This window comes from Mauremys reevesii, linkage group 4 (genome assembly GCF_016161935.1).
Source record: "Mauremys reevesii isolate NIE-2019 linkage group 4, ASM1616193v1, whole genome shotgun sequence".
In the NCBI taxonomy this organism is placed as follows: Eukaryota; Metazoa; Chordata; order Testudines; family Geoemydidae; genus Mauremys; species Mauremys reevesii.
Window position 1 is genome coordinate 61,730,823 of NC_052626.1, and position 16,621 is coordinate 61,747,443.

Consider the following 16,621-nt stretch of genomic DNA (forward strand, 5'->3'; position numbering starts at 1 on the left):
TTAATTCACTGTGTTCAGTGGCTGTGTGTAATGCTTTGAGAATTCAGAATACAAATTGTGCAATAAAATATCTGTGTTTGTAAGCTTATTTAGGGTACGTCCAGACTACCCGCCGGATCGGTGGGTAGCGATCGATCTATTGGGGATCGATATATATCTGGACACAAATCAGATATTAGGAATGGCAATATACAAAAACCTGTAGGAGAACACTTCAACCTCCCTGGCCACACAATAGCAGATCTTAAGGTGGCCATCCTGCAGCAAAAAAACTTCAGAACTAGACTTCAAAGAGAAACTGCTGAGCTTCAGTTCATCTGCAAATTTGACACCATCAGCTCAGGATTAAACAAAGACTGAATGGCTAGCCAACTACAAAACCAGTTTCTCCTCCCTTGGTTTTCACACCTCTACTGCTAGAACAGGGCCTCATCCTCCCTGATTGAACTAACCTCGTTATCTCTAGCTTGCTTCTTGCTTGCGTATATATAACTGCCCCTGGAAATTTCCACTACTTGCATCCGAAGAAGTGGGTATTCACCCACGAAAGCTCATGCTGCAAAACGTCTGTTAGCCTATAAGGTGCCACAGGATTCTTTGCTGCTGTTGTATACATAGATATCACAATAGGTATGTTCAACAGCATTGTTAATATACAAAATGCCAAATTTTATTTACTACAAATCTTCAAAGGTACATACAAGCATTACTCTATCAGGGCTTAGTGGGAGAAACTTGTATTCGTATATTAGTCAGGAAAATGCATAGAAACTTTAGACTACTGGCTATTGCAAAAAAATCCTTTCCAAAGAAACACATGAATTTTGAGTCTAAACCTATTTTTCAAATCTAGCTCCTGTTCAACAGTTACTGAAAACTAGAGATGTACTCGAGACAGAATTCAGATTCATAATTGGATTTGAATCTGTTTGTCAGGGGTATTCAGGCTTATTTGGATTCAGTGTGCCTTAATAGAGCCCAAGCCATGAATTTCCGAATTAATTCTATGTTCAGATCTAAATTTCCCCAGAGTCTGGAGAGAAGACAGGGTTTGGAACGGTTTTTATAGTTTGGCCCCATATATATGAAACACTGTCAGGTCCCAAGGACTTTTTATTCATTCCAGGACTATTGCAGTTTTATTTTGTGTGTGTAATATCTATCTATATAGCTATAAAATATTAAATCACTAGTCCTGGAATGAATGAATTGGTAGTGTTTCAGTACAGCCTCTTCAAACAAAAACTTCCCCGTTTGGAGTTGTGCTGTCCTTTCCTGATATTTTGAACTACATCTTCCAGAAACCTTTGCAACAGGGCTTCCGAGACTGTAGTTCCTTTTGGACTCTGGCATTGGCAGGGATTGCAAGTCTCAAGAAGAGCCAAAGCTTCTGACAATTCCTGTGTCTCACAGCTAGTATTTTGCATTAAGCTGAATTCCTGCTCCAACACTCATGGTAGTGAGTGTAAAGGTCTTGCCTTCTCCCAAGTGTGTGTGTGTGTGTTGATCCCATTCAGATTACAGTGGAGGGTCTCTCACTGCTGCAGAAGGTCACTCTGAGGGCATCCCTGACTGGTGAGAATGGGGAACTTTTCCAATCCTTTGCCTACTACAGGGCTGAGAGCAATGGAGAACTGGACCTGACGTGCTCCTCAGCCCTGGCTGGCAGCTACTCTGGGGTAGAACCCATGGGACTGCTGTGGTCACTGGAATCTGAGACACCCTTCAAATGGCTGACAAAGAAGAATGTCCTCACCCCTTCTATGTACACGTGGAAGTGTTTGAGGGCCACAATATCACCAGCCAGCTCCTGGGCAAATGCATTAATGAGCAGAAATTTTTGGGAGAGGGGGTGAAAAGGGTTCTGGTCAGAGAAGGTCGGCTCAAGGCAACTCTCTTCCTGCCTCCTGGTGAGTTTTAATTTCCTATTAGTTTTTCAACTGTTTATTAGATAATGTAATGTGCACTATAGTCCTTGGATAGACTTATGGGACCCAGAGCAAGGTTTCAGTTAGCTGGTCACCGGGGCTGCATGTTTCTCCTCTGCCCCCCAAAAAGAAGTGGATCCGGTTTTTGCATGAGGAGCATAAGTGTTTATTGCAGAGGCAGAGCTGGCTGATGCTCGCTGAGGGGAGTGAGAGTAACATGACATGCCAGCTATTTTCTTCTGGGTGCTGCTCTGTTCAGAGCAGAGAGAGCAGATGGAGGCAGGGTTGGGGGTGGAGTGAGGGCTCTGGGGCAGGGACAGTTGTTTTTTAAAGTCCTCCATGCAGTCCTAGCACAATGGGTTCCTGAGTTTTGACAGGGGCTTAGGTGCTATTGTAATACAAATAATAGAATAAGAAAAGATTGTCCTGTGGTGAAGGCATTGGACTGGGACTCAGGTGATGTGCATTCAATTCCAGGCTCTGCCACAGTCTATCCTAGTGACCGTAGGCAAGTCACCTAATCTTCTGTGAATAAATTCTTCCTCTGTAAAATGGGGAATAAAAAGGATAAATTCATCAATGCATGAGACACACATGTATACTGTGGTGATAGGGTGGGCTGACAGAAACAGGTGGGAGAGCCTAACTGACTATGGCTTACCTTCCCTACGGGAATCCTACCTGCCATAAGTGGAAAACCTTTTAACTCATTTGAAATACCTGACTAGGAAAGCTTTTTGAAGAGACAGTCGAAATGTTGAGAGGGAAGTGCAAAGAGAAAGGGGTGGGATAGGGAAGGCAGGAAAAAGGAAGCAAAGTTGTGGTTCCCAAGAAGAGAAGAATTTAGAATCCTGGGAGAACTGGGACTTGAGGGAATGGCTGGAGTCTAGATTTGGCAGAAGTCGAGAGAGGCGTAAGGGAGGTGAAATAGACTTGAAGGAGGCTTGGGGGTGTTTAAGAGCTGCCAGCTGGTTGAAGTTTGAGAGATCAGAATGAGGATCTGGAATCAATACGAGGGGAACCAGAAATGTAAGGTGCTAGGTGTTTGGTGTTTCGTGGGACTGGAGTTGGAAATAGGAGGTCAGTAGTAGTGGGATTAAGGAAGACTGAAATGGGAATTGGCAGACTGGGGTGAGATGTGCTAGAAGAGGGAATAAGGAGGATAAACCTCTCTGCTGTGTGAGGGTCTTGGAATACAGATGGAAATGGGGAGGAATAGTTAAGAACACAGGAGGTCCCAGTCCTGCAGACCAATAAGGCAGCCTAGGAGCACGGGAGTACTGATGGAGAGGTGGAATTGTGGGGACAAACAAAAATGGCAAGATTTGAGGATTAAAGATCTTGTTTCAAGGCTGTGTACAGAGATACTGATGAGACTAAGCCCTGGTCTACACTACAGGGTTAGCTCGAATTTAGCCACGTTAGGTCAATTTTATAAGGAATGCATCTACACAAGCAACCCCATTCTGTCAACCTAAAGGGCTCTTAAAATCAACTTCTGTACTCCTCCCTGGCAAAGGGAGTAGTGCTAAAATCGACCTTGCTGGGTCGAATTTGGGGTAGTGCAGATGCAAATTGAAGTTATTGGCCTCTAGGAGCTATCCCAGAGTGCTCCAATGTGACCGCTCTGGACAGCACTTTCAACTCTGATGCACTTGCCAGGTACACAGGAAAAGCCCTGGGAACTTTTGTATTTCATTTCCTGTTTGGTCAGCGTGGCAAACTCAGCAGCACAGGTAACCATGCAGTCCATCCAGAATTGCAAACAAGCTCTAGCATGGAGCGAACGAGAGACACTGGATCTGATTGCTGTATGGGGAGAAGAATCTGTGCAGGCAGAACTCCGATCAAAAAGAAGAAATGCTAATATATATATATATTATATACCAAAATTGGACAGAGGCTACACCAGGGACGCACAGCAGTGCCGTGTGAAAAGGAGCTCAGGCAAGCCTACCAAAAGACAAAGGAGGCAAACAGTCACTCTGGGTCAGAGCCCCATACATGCTGCTTCTATGATCAGCTTCATGGCATTCTGGGGGGGGACCCTACCACTACCCCACCACTGTCCGTGGACACCCGCAATGGGGGAGTCTCACGAAACACGGAGGAGGATTTTGTGGATAAGGAAGAGGAGGAGGAGAATGCGCAGCATGCAAGCAGTGAATCTGTTCTCCCCGGCAGCCAGGACCTTTCATCACCCTGGAGCCAATACCCTCCCAAGGCGGGATCCCCGACCCTGAAGGCAGAGAAGGCCCCTCTGGTGAGTGCACATTTGTAACTACAGTACAGGTTTTAAAAGCAATAGTGTTTAATGTGTGATTTGCCCTGGAGAATTGGGATGCATTTGCGGCCAGTACAGCTACTAGAAAAGTCTGTTAACGTGTCTGGGGATGGAGCGGGAATCCTCCAGGCACGTCTCCATGAAGCTCTCTTGGAGGTACTCTGAAAGCCTTTGCAGGTTTCTGGGGAGGGCTGCCTTATTTCATCCTCCACGGTAGGACACTTTACCACGCCAAGCCAGTAGCAAGTAGTCTGGAATCATTGCAGCACAAAGCGTGGCAGCGAATGGTCCTAGGTTTTGGTTGCATTTAAGCAACATTTGATCTATATCTTTCTGCGTTAGCCTCAGGAGAGTGATATCATTCATGGTCACCTGGTTGAAATAGGGGAATTTTTGTAAGGGAGCAGTAAAAGGACCCCGTTCATGCTGGGCTGTTTGCGCTTGGCTAAAAGGGATCATCTCTGAGAATAGCCATGTAGCGGGGGGAGGGGTGAAGGGATCATCCCTAAAAGCCATGTGAAGGGGTGTGCTGCACATCCACCCGAAAACCGCAGCCCTTCTTTTTTAAATAGCAAACCCAACCAGCATTGCTTGCTATGGGAAGGGAGGGCGCTGCAGTTTGAAAACATTCCCACATGTTATGAAGGCATTAGAAGCGAAACCCGCATACCCTTTGGCTTACCATGGCTGCCTGGAAACCGAATTCTGTTGCCCAGCCGTGTGTGATAATATATTATATGGAGATATCTCTCTCTCATAGAGCTGGAAGGGACCCTGAAAGGTCATCGAGTCCAGCCCCCTGCCTTCTCTAGCAGGACCAAGTACTGATTTTGCCCCAGATCCCTAAGTGGCCCTCTCAAGGATTGAACTCACAACCCTGGGTTTAGCAGGCCAATGCTCAAACCACTGAGCTATCCCTCCTGTAAAAGACAAGCTAGCAGAGGGTGGTTGTATCACCATACTGGCAGGCACTCAATATAAAAGGCAAAATGCGACCTTGTACCTAAAGCACATGTGCTATCTGCTGTGAATTGCTTGATTCACTGTGAAAAAGTCTCCCTTCTGTTCTCAGAAATGTATCATCTTAAATTTTACTTTTTATCCTCCCGCAGGTGCAAATGTTTCTATACACCCCCTATCATATCCGTCCCTGTGATTATTGCAGATCAGAAGGCAAAAAAAAAACGCACTTGCGATGACGTGTTTTCCGAGCTCATGCAGCCTATAGTTGGAGCAAGGGATAGGCTGGGTCTCCAAGGATAACTATTGGCATTTCAACCTCCCCAACAGTAACTTCCCAGACCAGAAAATAAGTCCCTTCTTGTAGCTGCTCTGACAGCCCAGAGTTCCTAAAGATGTGAGCGTCATGCACCTTTCCCAGCCATCCCACGTTGATGTCGGTGAAACGTTCCTTGTGATTCACCAGTGCTTGCAGCACCATTGAGAAGTACCCCTTGCGGTTTACGTACTGGTTGCCAAGGTGGTCCGGTGCCAAGATAGGGATATGGGTTCCGTCTATCGCCCCACCACTGTTAGGGAACCCCATTGCAGCAAAGCCATCCAGTATGACCTGCACATTTCCCAGAGTCACTACCCTTGATAGCAGAATGTTAGTGATTGCATTGGCTACTTGAATCACGGGCAGTCCCCATAGTAGATTTGCTCACTCCAAATTGATTCCCCACTGACCAGTAGCAGTCAGGTGTGGCGAGCTTCCACAGGGCTATCGCCACTTGCTTCTCAACTGTGAGGGCAGCTCTCATCTTGGTATTCCTACGCTTCAGGGCGGGGGAAAGCAACTCACAGAGTTCCAGGAAAGTGGCCTTATGCACGTGAAAGTTTCGCAGCCACTGTGAATCATGCCATACCCGCAACACTATGCAGTCCCACCAGTCTGTGCTTTTTTGCCAGGCCCAGAATTGGCGTTCCACTGTATCAACCAGCCCCACTGCTGCCATGATGTCCCAATTGCCACATCCCATGCTTTCAGGAGTGTCTGTGTCCATGTCCTCCTCACAATTGTCCTCGTGCTGCCATCTCTTAGCCAGATTCTGCACATACTGCAGTATAATGTGTGAGATGTTTACAGTGCTTGCAAAAGCAGTGGTGAGCTGAGCGGGCTCCATGCTTTCCGTGCTATGGCGTCTGCCCGGGTAACCCAGGCAATAAGGTGCAAAATGATTGTCTGCAGTTGCTTTCACAGAGGGAAGGAGGGGAGGCTGACGACATGTAACCAAAACCACCCGTGGCATGTTTTTGCCCCATCAGGCATTGGGAGCTTTACCCAGAATTCCAATGGGCAGCAGAGACTACAGGAACTGTGGGATAACTTCCCACAGTGCACCGCTTCGCGAGTCAATGCTAACCACGGTAGTGAAGATGCACTCCTCCGACTTAATGCGCTTAGTGTGGACATACACAATCGACTGTATAAAATCAATTTCTAAAAACTTCTATAAAATTGACCTAATTTCCTAGTGTTGACTTACCCTGGGATGCTGAAGAAAGCTGTTGCTAATTTTTAGTGGTTATTTGCCTGGAGCTGTGCTTAAAGAGAGCTCAAAGTTGACCACAATTTTTAATTTTGTAGAAACAAGTTTTTATAATATCAAAGCCCATTAGAAATGTTTCCACTGTGTGGTTTGGGTTTTTTTGTTCATTTTTTTTTTAAGTTTCCTAGTGAAAGCAGTTGGGCATGACAGTGATTGATCAGATCATAGAACCATAGGAAAGGATCCCAGAAACTGTGGGATAGCCACCCAGAAGAGAGCAGAATTGGTTTAGGTCAGTGATAGTGTCTGTCCAGGGCCAAACGTGCCCAATTCTGCCTGGCTAGTGTGAATGCATTGAATAGTTTGTGCTTCAGTTGGTTCAGTACAACCAACTGAAGTACAAACAATGTAAGTCTTTAATATGGACAAGGCTTTAGGCTAGGCATCCTAACCAAGGTGCTGATGTATGTTAGACAAGCATGTTACAAATGCCTAGATCAAATTCTAAACGAAGGGAGTTCTCATCAGTGACACTCAAGGAATATGGAATCCAGGAAGGAGAATCTGTTAATTATTACATAAACGTATTTTTCTGAGAACAACAATCACAGGTAAGTCATTTTTATCCTTCTTCTTACTGAAGGACATATGGTACATATTGTAGGGGAACCAGACAAAAGAGGAGGTGTGGGCTTTTTATTTCTTATCGTTCACTCCAGAAGTCCTTGGTATCTTGCTGCAGAATATTAATATCTCTCACTGACTTCACCGCTAGAAGTCACTTGTATCTTGTGGTGGGAGCATAGGGCCCCAGGATTGTTTTAGGTCTCGTCTACATGGTAAAATTGATCGGCATAACTCCAACAGTGTATAACCAATAACTTCCAAAGTGGAGTAAATTAGTCTGCAACAAAGTAATTTTTATTGCAAAATAGTGTCCACACTGGGGAGTTATGCTGTCACTAGTTATTCCACTGTGGCTATGCCAGTCTATTTCCCCATGTAGACAAGCCCTGAGAGAGAGAGAGAGAGTGTGTGTGAATATAGTTTAAAAAAAAACTGAGTGATTTTCTGTCAAGACCTAGTGTATGACTTTGTGCTGTGGAAATATTACTAGACAGCTGTAAGACTCCTCCACAATGAATGAGCTCTCCTTCCTTTCAGGATCTGGTCCATTCCCAGGACTTATCGACTTGTATGGAACTGGAGGAGGTCTTCCTGAGTACAGAGCAAGTCTTTTGGCTAGCAGGGGCTTTGTTACACTAGCTCTCGCTTATTTAGCCTTTGAAGATATCCAAGCTTTCACAGACATCCTCAAACTGGACTATTTTGGGGGAGGCTGTGGAGTTTTTGCAGAAGCAACAGCAGGTATGAGACAAATTACAGTGCCTTTCCAACTGGAGGCTATGTCACACTTTTTCCTAAATTGAGATGTATGTGTCAATAAATACACTTAAGTTTCTGAGAGAGGTGGAAGGAGACCGTGCAGTCCGAAAGACTGAGCACAGTATGGAGAGCCAGGAATGCATGAGTTCTAATCCCAGATTTGATACTGATTTGGTGTGTATGTCACATCTCTGGCTCTCATTTCCCCCAGCTGGAACAAGAATGACTACTTCACAGGGAGCTAGGAAGCGTAATGAATGATTTGCACAGCACTTTTTGATCTGTGGCAGAAAGTCGCTATCATGGTGGTATGCAAAGCAACAATTGTTATATAAAGTTACACATTAGAAAACACAGCTGGGAGTTACAGGAATGCTAAATTGCTTAAGACAGGACATGTTCTAATTCTTTGTCTATTATTAAAGCTTAAAAGATACTGGAATGGAGAAAAAAATCTGTTCACTTGCTGTGCTAAAATACCCTTCAGGTTGGAATCTTACACAATTTTGGCCCCGAATAAAGTTTTAGAAGCCAATAATAGAGCACTCGAATAGAGATTTATAAGATTGGTTCTTAAAGCTTTAGTGTCAGAGAGTGCCAAGCTACAAAACACACAGAGGCCAAATTTAAACAGCAATGATTGATGGGGCTGGCATAAACAGCAATGTATCATCATGCTATAAACAGAAAAATGCAAAGAGAAATAAAATACCAGTTAAGCTTTAAAATAAATGTTACCATGTTTTCAGCTTTGGTCATTTCCTAGCAGTCAGATACAGTGAAATGACCAAAGGATTTATCTGTACCATCCCATTTGGTTGGTAATAAATATTATACAGCTTTGTAAGCGTTCGGGGCACTTTAGAAGACAGCATGAGAGGAGTCCTATGCAGAAGAATTTGTACTTTAGAGGTATTGACTTCAATGGGAGTTCAGGATGCTCAGCACCTTGCATAATCGAGCCCTTACACAGCAAAGCAAAACACAAGACAGCAGTGGTTATAAGAGATGGTGTTACAATGTGGGCTGCCTGTTGAAAGGCCGGGTGTCTGGAGCCAGCCAGTCCTGTTCTGAGGCAGAACTCCTTTAAGAAGAGGTGTATGGGCCTAGTAGAAGGGATTATCAGACTCGGTTGGGAAGGGGTCACGGGAGGGCCTGATGAGAACCTGATTCCTTTAAAGGCTTGAAGAGTTCAGTTAAGGAGGGGAGCTATGGGAAGCAGGTTGGCTCCTGGGGCATGGGGATTCCCAGGCAGAGGGTCTGTAGGAGGACTGAAGAGGGGCTGCCAGGAGTAGGGAGACTCTGGCAAGGAAGGCCCTGGGATGGGGAAAGGTAGTTGTTGGGTTTACATTGAACTGTTTTATTTTGGGATTTACTAAATATAGTTGGTGCAACCAACAAATGTTGCCCTAAGAAAAGGGTCTGAATAGACTCCGGGCATGGTGTTAGTCCTTCCTAGGCTGGGGGACAGGCCAGCAACCTCCGGGGGGTCTGAGAAATCAATGGAAAGATCAGCCCAGGAAGGATTCCTGGAAGAAGTGGGTTTTTCAGAGGGGTTTTTAAGATGGAGATGAGGGTTCTTGGAGACCATGCATAATGAAGCAGCAGCAAGAGAGCAAGCTTGAAGCCAACGGTGTGGGGGAGGAGAAGGGCTTAGTCCAGAGAGAGGATGGGGAGGGGTGTACAGTGTTAGGGATGGAATAAGAAGACATGGGAGCAGAAACAGAGGGACTGAGGAGTTTGATGTCGGGATAGTGGAAGCCAGTGAAAAGATTGAGGGAGTGATGTGAGAGCAGAGGGAAAGGAAGGGGTGGTAAACTTTGGTAGATTGGTTGGTCTGGCACAGGGAAAGATTAGAAGGCTGGACAGAGATGGTTACAGTCATCTAGGGGAAAGATGGCATATGATGATGCTTGTTCTATAATTGTGTTGCAGGTGAAAGGTACCGGGATCGGAGTTTTGGGCTTATCTAAAGGGGCAGATCTAGCCCTTTCTCTAGCCACATTTCTGCCAGGACTCCAAGCAGCTGTCAGCATTTCTGGATGTGGTGTTAATTCCTTAATCCCCCTTTGTGTTAATGGTTTCACTATTCCTCCGCATCCGTGTGACTTTGGGAGGATCAAGACTGTTGGTGAATCTGAAGTGGTAGATTATTCAGAAGTCCCAGCCGATCCTACGGACCCAGCCACTTGGGCCTGCCGCATCCCAGTAGAGCAATCCCCCGCCAAGCTCCTCTTTTTGTCGGCGCAGGATGACAGAAACTGGAAAAGTGAGCTCTACTGCTGAGAAGTTGTTCACCACCTTTGACAGTGTGGGCGAGATGTGGAGTTTTACTGCTATCCTGGGGCAGGGCACCTCCTGGAGCCACCGTATTTGCCTTTGTGTCAGGCCTCAATTCATAAGCTGTTTGGGGCATGCGTGCTGTGGGGAGGGCAGTGGAGAGAGCACGTCCGGGCACAGGAGGACGCATGGCACAGGATACAGGTCTTCTTTCGGCAACACTTGCTGGACTCTGATGCCATCAAGAGTAATCTATAGGGGTGAAAAGAGAACAGGAGTACTTGTGGCACCTTAAAGACTAACACATTTATTTTAGCATGAGCTTTCGTGAGCTGCAGCTCACCTTCTTCGGCTGCATAGAATGGAACACACAGACAGGAGATATTTATACATACAGAGAACATGAAAAGGTGGAAGTATGCATACCAACAGGAAGAGTCTAATCAATTGAGATGAGCTATCATCAGTAGGAGGAAAAAAAACTTTTTGAAGTGATAATTAAGATGGCCCAAAGAAGGTGTGAGGAGAACTTAACATAGGGAAATAGATTCAATTAGTGTAATGACCCAACCATTCCCAGTCTCTGTTTAGGCCACAGTTAATTGTATCTAATTTGCATATTAATTCGAGTTCAGCAGTTTCTCTTTGGAGTCTGTTTTTGAAGTTTTTTTGTTGCAAAATTGCCACCTTCAAGTCTGTCACTGAGTGGTTAGAGAGGTTGAAGTGTTCTCCCACTGGTTTTTGAATGTTATGATTCCTGATGTCAGATTTGTGTCCATTTATTCTTTTGCGTAGAGACTGTCCGGTTTGGCCAATGTACATGGCAGAAGGGCATTGCTGGCACATGATGGCATATATCACGACATCTACCAACGTGATATATGCCATCATCTTTTATTCTCTTCTCAAACTGCGCACCTGCTTTCCTCTTTAGCTTTCCTACTGGTCTGCTGATTTTATACTAATCTGGAGTTGAATTTTAGGGTCCTCTAGACTCAGGTATATTGTTGATAGGCACAGTGTGATTTGTCCTTATACTGCTGCAGTACCAGAGGCCAGTCCTTGTATTGAACAGAAGTGGTCTATCATGCCAAATTGGTTTTGTGGTGTGGTATGTTGGCCACTTATCTCCTAGCTCAGTTCTTTTGTGACATAGGCTCTGGATTCCTAAGCACCCATAACTCATGTCCCAGGATGAGACCCTTAATGGAGTCTAGACATAAATACAGGATTGAGGTGAAACACTAGTGCCTTCGCCCACCTCTCCTCAGCACTGGGACAATTTACTGACTCTTGGTGTATCGCTTTCTCCCGTTCCATGATAATAAAAATCCCACTGTTCTGGTGTCAGACAGCACCCCATCATCTATGAGTAGGCAACCACCTTTGCAATGGAGTCTTGGGGGGCAGTTATATTTTTTTCTCTGCCCCAGAGATAATCAGACCACGAGAAATGAAGTTTGCAGAGGTTGCACTGTGTTTATCAACGTCTGCTTTAGGTATGATTCATTTGAGGTGGAAGTGTCTAATGTATTAATCAGTAAATGCATGGCAAATGTGTGTAAAACTGAGTATAGAATGACTTTAATGTATAGAAGCAAACATTTCAATGTACTTATTAATGTTCAGACAACATGTTACCCAAAAGTTCGGTTTAAATACAGTACTGGATTGGTTTAGGCTAAAGGTAAAACAAGTTTATTAACAAAAGAAGATAGGATTTTAAGTGAATTCAAGTATGAGATGAAAGTTAGAAATGGTTACAAGCAAATGAAAGTGAAAACATGCATCTACAAGTGGCCTTTCTCACCCACAGTCTTCCAGCAAGATGGTGACTTATTCTTTCCTTGATCAGGATCTCTCCCAGAGGTCCAAAGGTGCTGGTCCCTTTGTCGTCTTAGGTGAGAGAACTTGGGGTTCTCTGCCCCCTTTCTTTTATAGTCCAGTGAGCCTCTGAAGTGGATTCTTCTGAGGGTTACCCTTCAAAGTAGTTTATTCAAGGCTCAAGCAGTAAAGAAGGTGACATGGAGTCTGCTGGTGAAGGAGGCTCCACGCTCTCTCTCTCCTCACCTGTGTTTGCTGAAATGGAAATGTGTTTTATCTCCTGCTATATTTTCCTCTTGCTGTCTTGTGGAACCTGTTTACTACTTTCAGGTAAATTGAGGTAAACGCACATTCCTTTGTTTAGGATAGACATGTTTAACAACTTTTGCCTAGGCAGGGCTGTGTGGTTTTGAACATGTGCTAACATCATCACACGGGGATTTCATACCTTTACATATAATGTTGCTACATACATTTCACCATGAAGTTATTGGCCATCGAGTTGTTAGTTTTCAAATGATAATTCACAAGGCAATTTTGTACAAAGATCATTACAATAGTATATTGGGTGATTAGTATCACGGGGGATACCCCTCCTTTCCAAGTAGGTGGAGAGTTTTGTGTTCTTAGCTCACCTACACTTTCTTGTTTCTTCAGTATAGGGCCACTGTTGAGCTCTATGCTACTGTCTGCCCAACCCAGTTTTTCCTCATGTCAGTCTTTCCCCATGCAGGTATGTGTGTCCAGCATCTGTTCTGAGCATTTAGTGAGATGGTGGGTGCTAGCAGCTCACTGTAGAGGGCCAATTGGAGGAGAAGGTGTAGTTCCCATCATGGGAAGGCAGGCTCCATTGTTCCTTAACCTCTCAGGTCCTCAGAAGAGTAAGGGCCACAGTTTAAAAGAGGTGTCAGGTTGTTTTAGTTTTTTGGCTTCCCAAATTTAAACAGGTAGAACTTGATTTTCAGAGATGCTAAGAACCTGTATTTCCTGCTCACTTCAGCTGGAGTCACAGGGACTCAGCACCTCTGAAAGTCAGAGCCTGAAACGCACCCCAAATTGGACACTACTTTTGACACTTTGCACCAAAGGTCTCACAGCAAGTCAGAAGCTAAACCCAGTTACTCATGTGACAGGTTTGGTCACAGAGACCCCCTTGGGACTGTCACCTGACATTCTGGAATTACCTCTTGAGCCTGTTTTCTCTGATGTCTTGGGACTCCAGAACCCTGCCTTGTTGAGCCAGACATGCTAGTCTGCTGCAACATCAACCAAGGTCTGGTCCACGCCCCCAAAGCTGCAGACTTTAACCAAAAACTGTGCAGCAAGTCACCTATCTCCAGCACCCAGCTCCCAATGGGATCCAAACATCAAATTAATCCGTTTTACTCTGTATAAAGCTTATACAGGGTAAACTCATAAATTGTTCACCCTCTATAACTCTGATGGAGAGAGATGCACAGCTGTTTGCTCCCCCAGGTATTAATCACTTACTCTGGGTTAATTAATAAACAAAAGTGATTTTATTAAGTATAAAAAGTAGGATTTAAGTGGTTTCAAGTAATAACAGACAGAACAAAGTACGTGACCAAGCAAAATAAAACAAAACACGCAAGTCTAAGCCTAATACAGTTAAGAAACTAAATGCAGGTAAATCTCACCTTCAGAGATGTACCAATAAGCTTCTTTCACAGCCTAGACTCCTCCTTAGGCTGGGCCCAATCCTTTCCCCAGTACATTTCTTGTTAGTGCCAGCTCAGGTGGTAACTAGGGGTTTTCTCATGACTGCCAACCCCCTTTGTTCTGTTCCACCCCCTTTTATAGCTTTGGCACAAGGCAGGAATCTCTTCTCTCTGGGTCCCCACCCCTCCCTCTAAATGGAAAAGCACCGGGTTTAAGATGGATTCCAGTACAAGGTGACGTGATCATTCTCCATTCTTTCAGGGCTGGCCTGCACATACCCAGGAAGGTTTGCAAGTAAACAGAGCCATTCACAACCAATTGTCCAAGTTAATGGGAGCCATCAAGCTTCCAAGCCACAATTAATGGCCCACACTTTGCATAGTTACAATAGGACTTCAGAGTAATACTTCATATTTCTAGCTTCAGTACAAGAATGATCCATTCGTACAAATAGGATGAAACACACTCAGTAAATTATAAGCTTTGTAATGATACCTTACAAGAGCCTATTTGCATAAAGCATGTTCCAGTTATGTTATATTTATGCTCATAAGCATATTTCCATAAACATATGGAGTGTAATGTCACAACCCAGTCTTCCATCTTCCTGCTGTAACCACTAGAACATACTCCCTCCCTGATGCAAGGAGAGGAGGAGGGCAAAGGGACGAGAGAAGTACAAGGCATTAAAGTGTTTGATTTTTGACTTGCTGTAGGGAGATATCCTTTTTAACACTTTTTGGGTTAGTAAAAAAAAGAAAAACCTGTTTGGCATCCTTCACAATTTGGCTCAGGCTCTGGGTCATTCTGTGCTTTACAGGACATGTGGTTTGCTTTTGTTTTCACTGAGTACAGTGAGACATACATTACACCGTGTGCCTTGTCCACAGACATGAGAGGAGACAAACCTAGTTTAATATTCCCACGGCGAAGATGGAGATTAACTTTTTCAGCTTTTACTTTTTTTGGAATTGAAATTAAAGAAAAAAGTGGGAAAATGAACTCTCTTCTTTTGGCAGACAAGTTATAATCTTAGTTTGGACATAAATCTTTGGCAGCTATTAGGTACAAGCTGATGATTGTATGTGCTGTTAACTTCACTTTGAAGTAAAAATATTTTAGTTGAATAAGTGAACAGCATGATCAGTTGTACTTTCCTGTATGTTCCATTATGTTGCTTCATTTGGAGTGCATAATAACGTAACAATATTTAAACAAAAGGGGGTGGGGTGGGGCTTGCTCTACTGATGCAGTAGCTCAAATGACTTCTTTGTTTTTGCTGTGGAATCAGAGGGCCCTTACTGGCCTGTTAGATGCCTGTTATTGCTAAGCTGTCTGATAGCCATCAATGACATTTAAATGGCTGAATTAGCTGACCCAGCTCACTGTTATGAGCAAATAATAAGGTAAGAGGCTACTTTAGCTGGTCACACTGGATTTTTTTTAACAAGTTTTTTTTGCAATTAACTCCCATTTTGAAATTTGGATTCAGGAAGTAGAAATCTGAAATTTTGGGGGGTCCAAGTCTAAATAATTAAATGAAACACCATTTCAGCAAAGCACTTAAGTCTCATGGTGTATGTGCTTAAATGTTTTGCTGAACTGGCGCCAAAGCTCCTAAATATGTGTGGTTTTCTGCTGGAATAAATAAGGCATTTAGAGGTAGTCCAGGCATATAGGGCAAGATTCTGTTCCTCTTGAAGTCAGTGGCAAAACTTCCATTGAGTTCAGTGGAGTTGGATCAGGACTTGATCTCAGGCTCCAGCAGTGGGACAGTACAGGAAATGTTACTCAAGAACACCTAGAAAGTTGTTATATAACTAACGATAATCACCCTCAATTTCACAAAAGAGTCCATGCCGAGCAAAGCTCGCAGGGAATAAAACATGGATGGTGGAAGCTATGATTATAATTTGTTTACAATTTGAGAGAGAGCTAAAATGTGACCTGACAGATTAGTCTGTGGTAGACTGAACTAAAAGATCTTTGCTTGACACTTGCATCAATCATCCTTTTGTGTAGAAATTTGAGGTACCTCTCTATTAAGTGAATGAAAAAGCTTTGTGACACGTCTCTTAAAGAAACTGAAAAAAGCTCTGCCGATTTAAGCTACTCTGAAGAAATTTGCTATAAAGAAATAATACATCTCGCAATGCAGATTTTGAGCAGAATAATTTCTATAGCTGAACTGGGGTCAAGTGACAAGAGTTGATAAGTTTGTCAGCATCTAATTAAAACCTTTCTGCACTTATCCAGTCCCTGAATTGCAAAGAGCAGAATAAAGAGCTATGAGGAAATCCGATCTCTTCCAGGGAACTTAGACTGGTACTAAAGGTCCTCTGTGGATGAGTGCTTCCGTGGAATGTCTTTTCTCACAGAGGATCACTTATTTTCCTGAAGGATTATGAGCTTGTAGTGGGGCTAGAGTGGACTTTGCCCTCTATGGCCAGACCTGGCTAGTCTGAGATTTTGGAACATGATCTCAAAGCAGCTCTAATGGTCTAAACGAGAAGTGGCCGCACTTACTGACCCTCCAAGTTGCATATGACAATCTTCAGAAGTTCAAGCACCAGGGAGCACCTGCTGGGGCTCGGGGCTTCAGCCCCATGCGGCGGGGGCGGGGGCTCAGAGCTTCATGCCCATGGAGGTTGCCTGCTCAGGCTTGGGGCTTCAGCAGGAGTGAGGCTGAAGCCCCAAGCCCTGGCAGGTTCACTCTGTAGGGCTGAAACCCCAAGACCCCCTCCCAG

The 16,621-nt window shown here is 44.3% G+C and overlaps 1 pseudogene; it reads left to right on the forward strand.

Moving 5' to 3' along the window:
* Positions 1-1,376: 1,376 nt before the first annotated feature.
* Positions 1,377-10,666, forward strand: LOC120403379 (annotated as a pseudogene).
* The last annotated feature ends 5,955 nt before the right edge of the window (positions 10,667-16,621 follow it).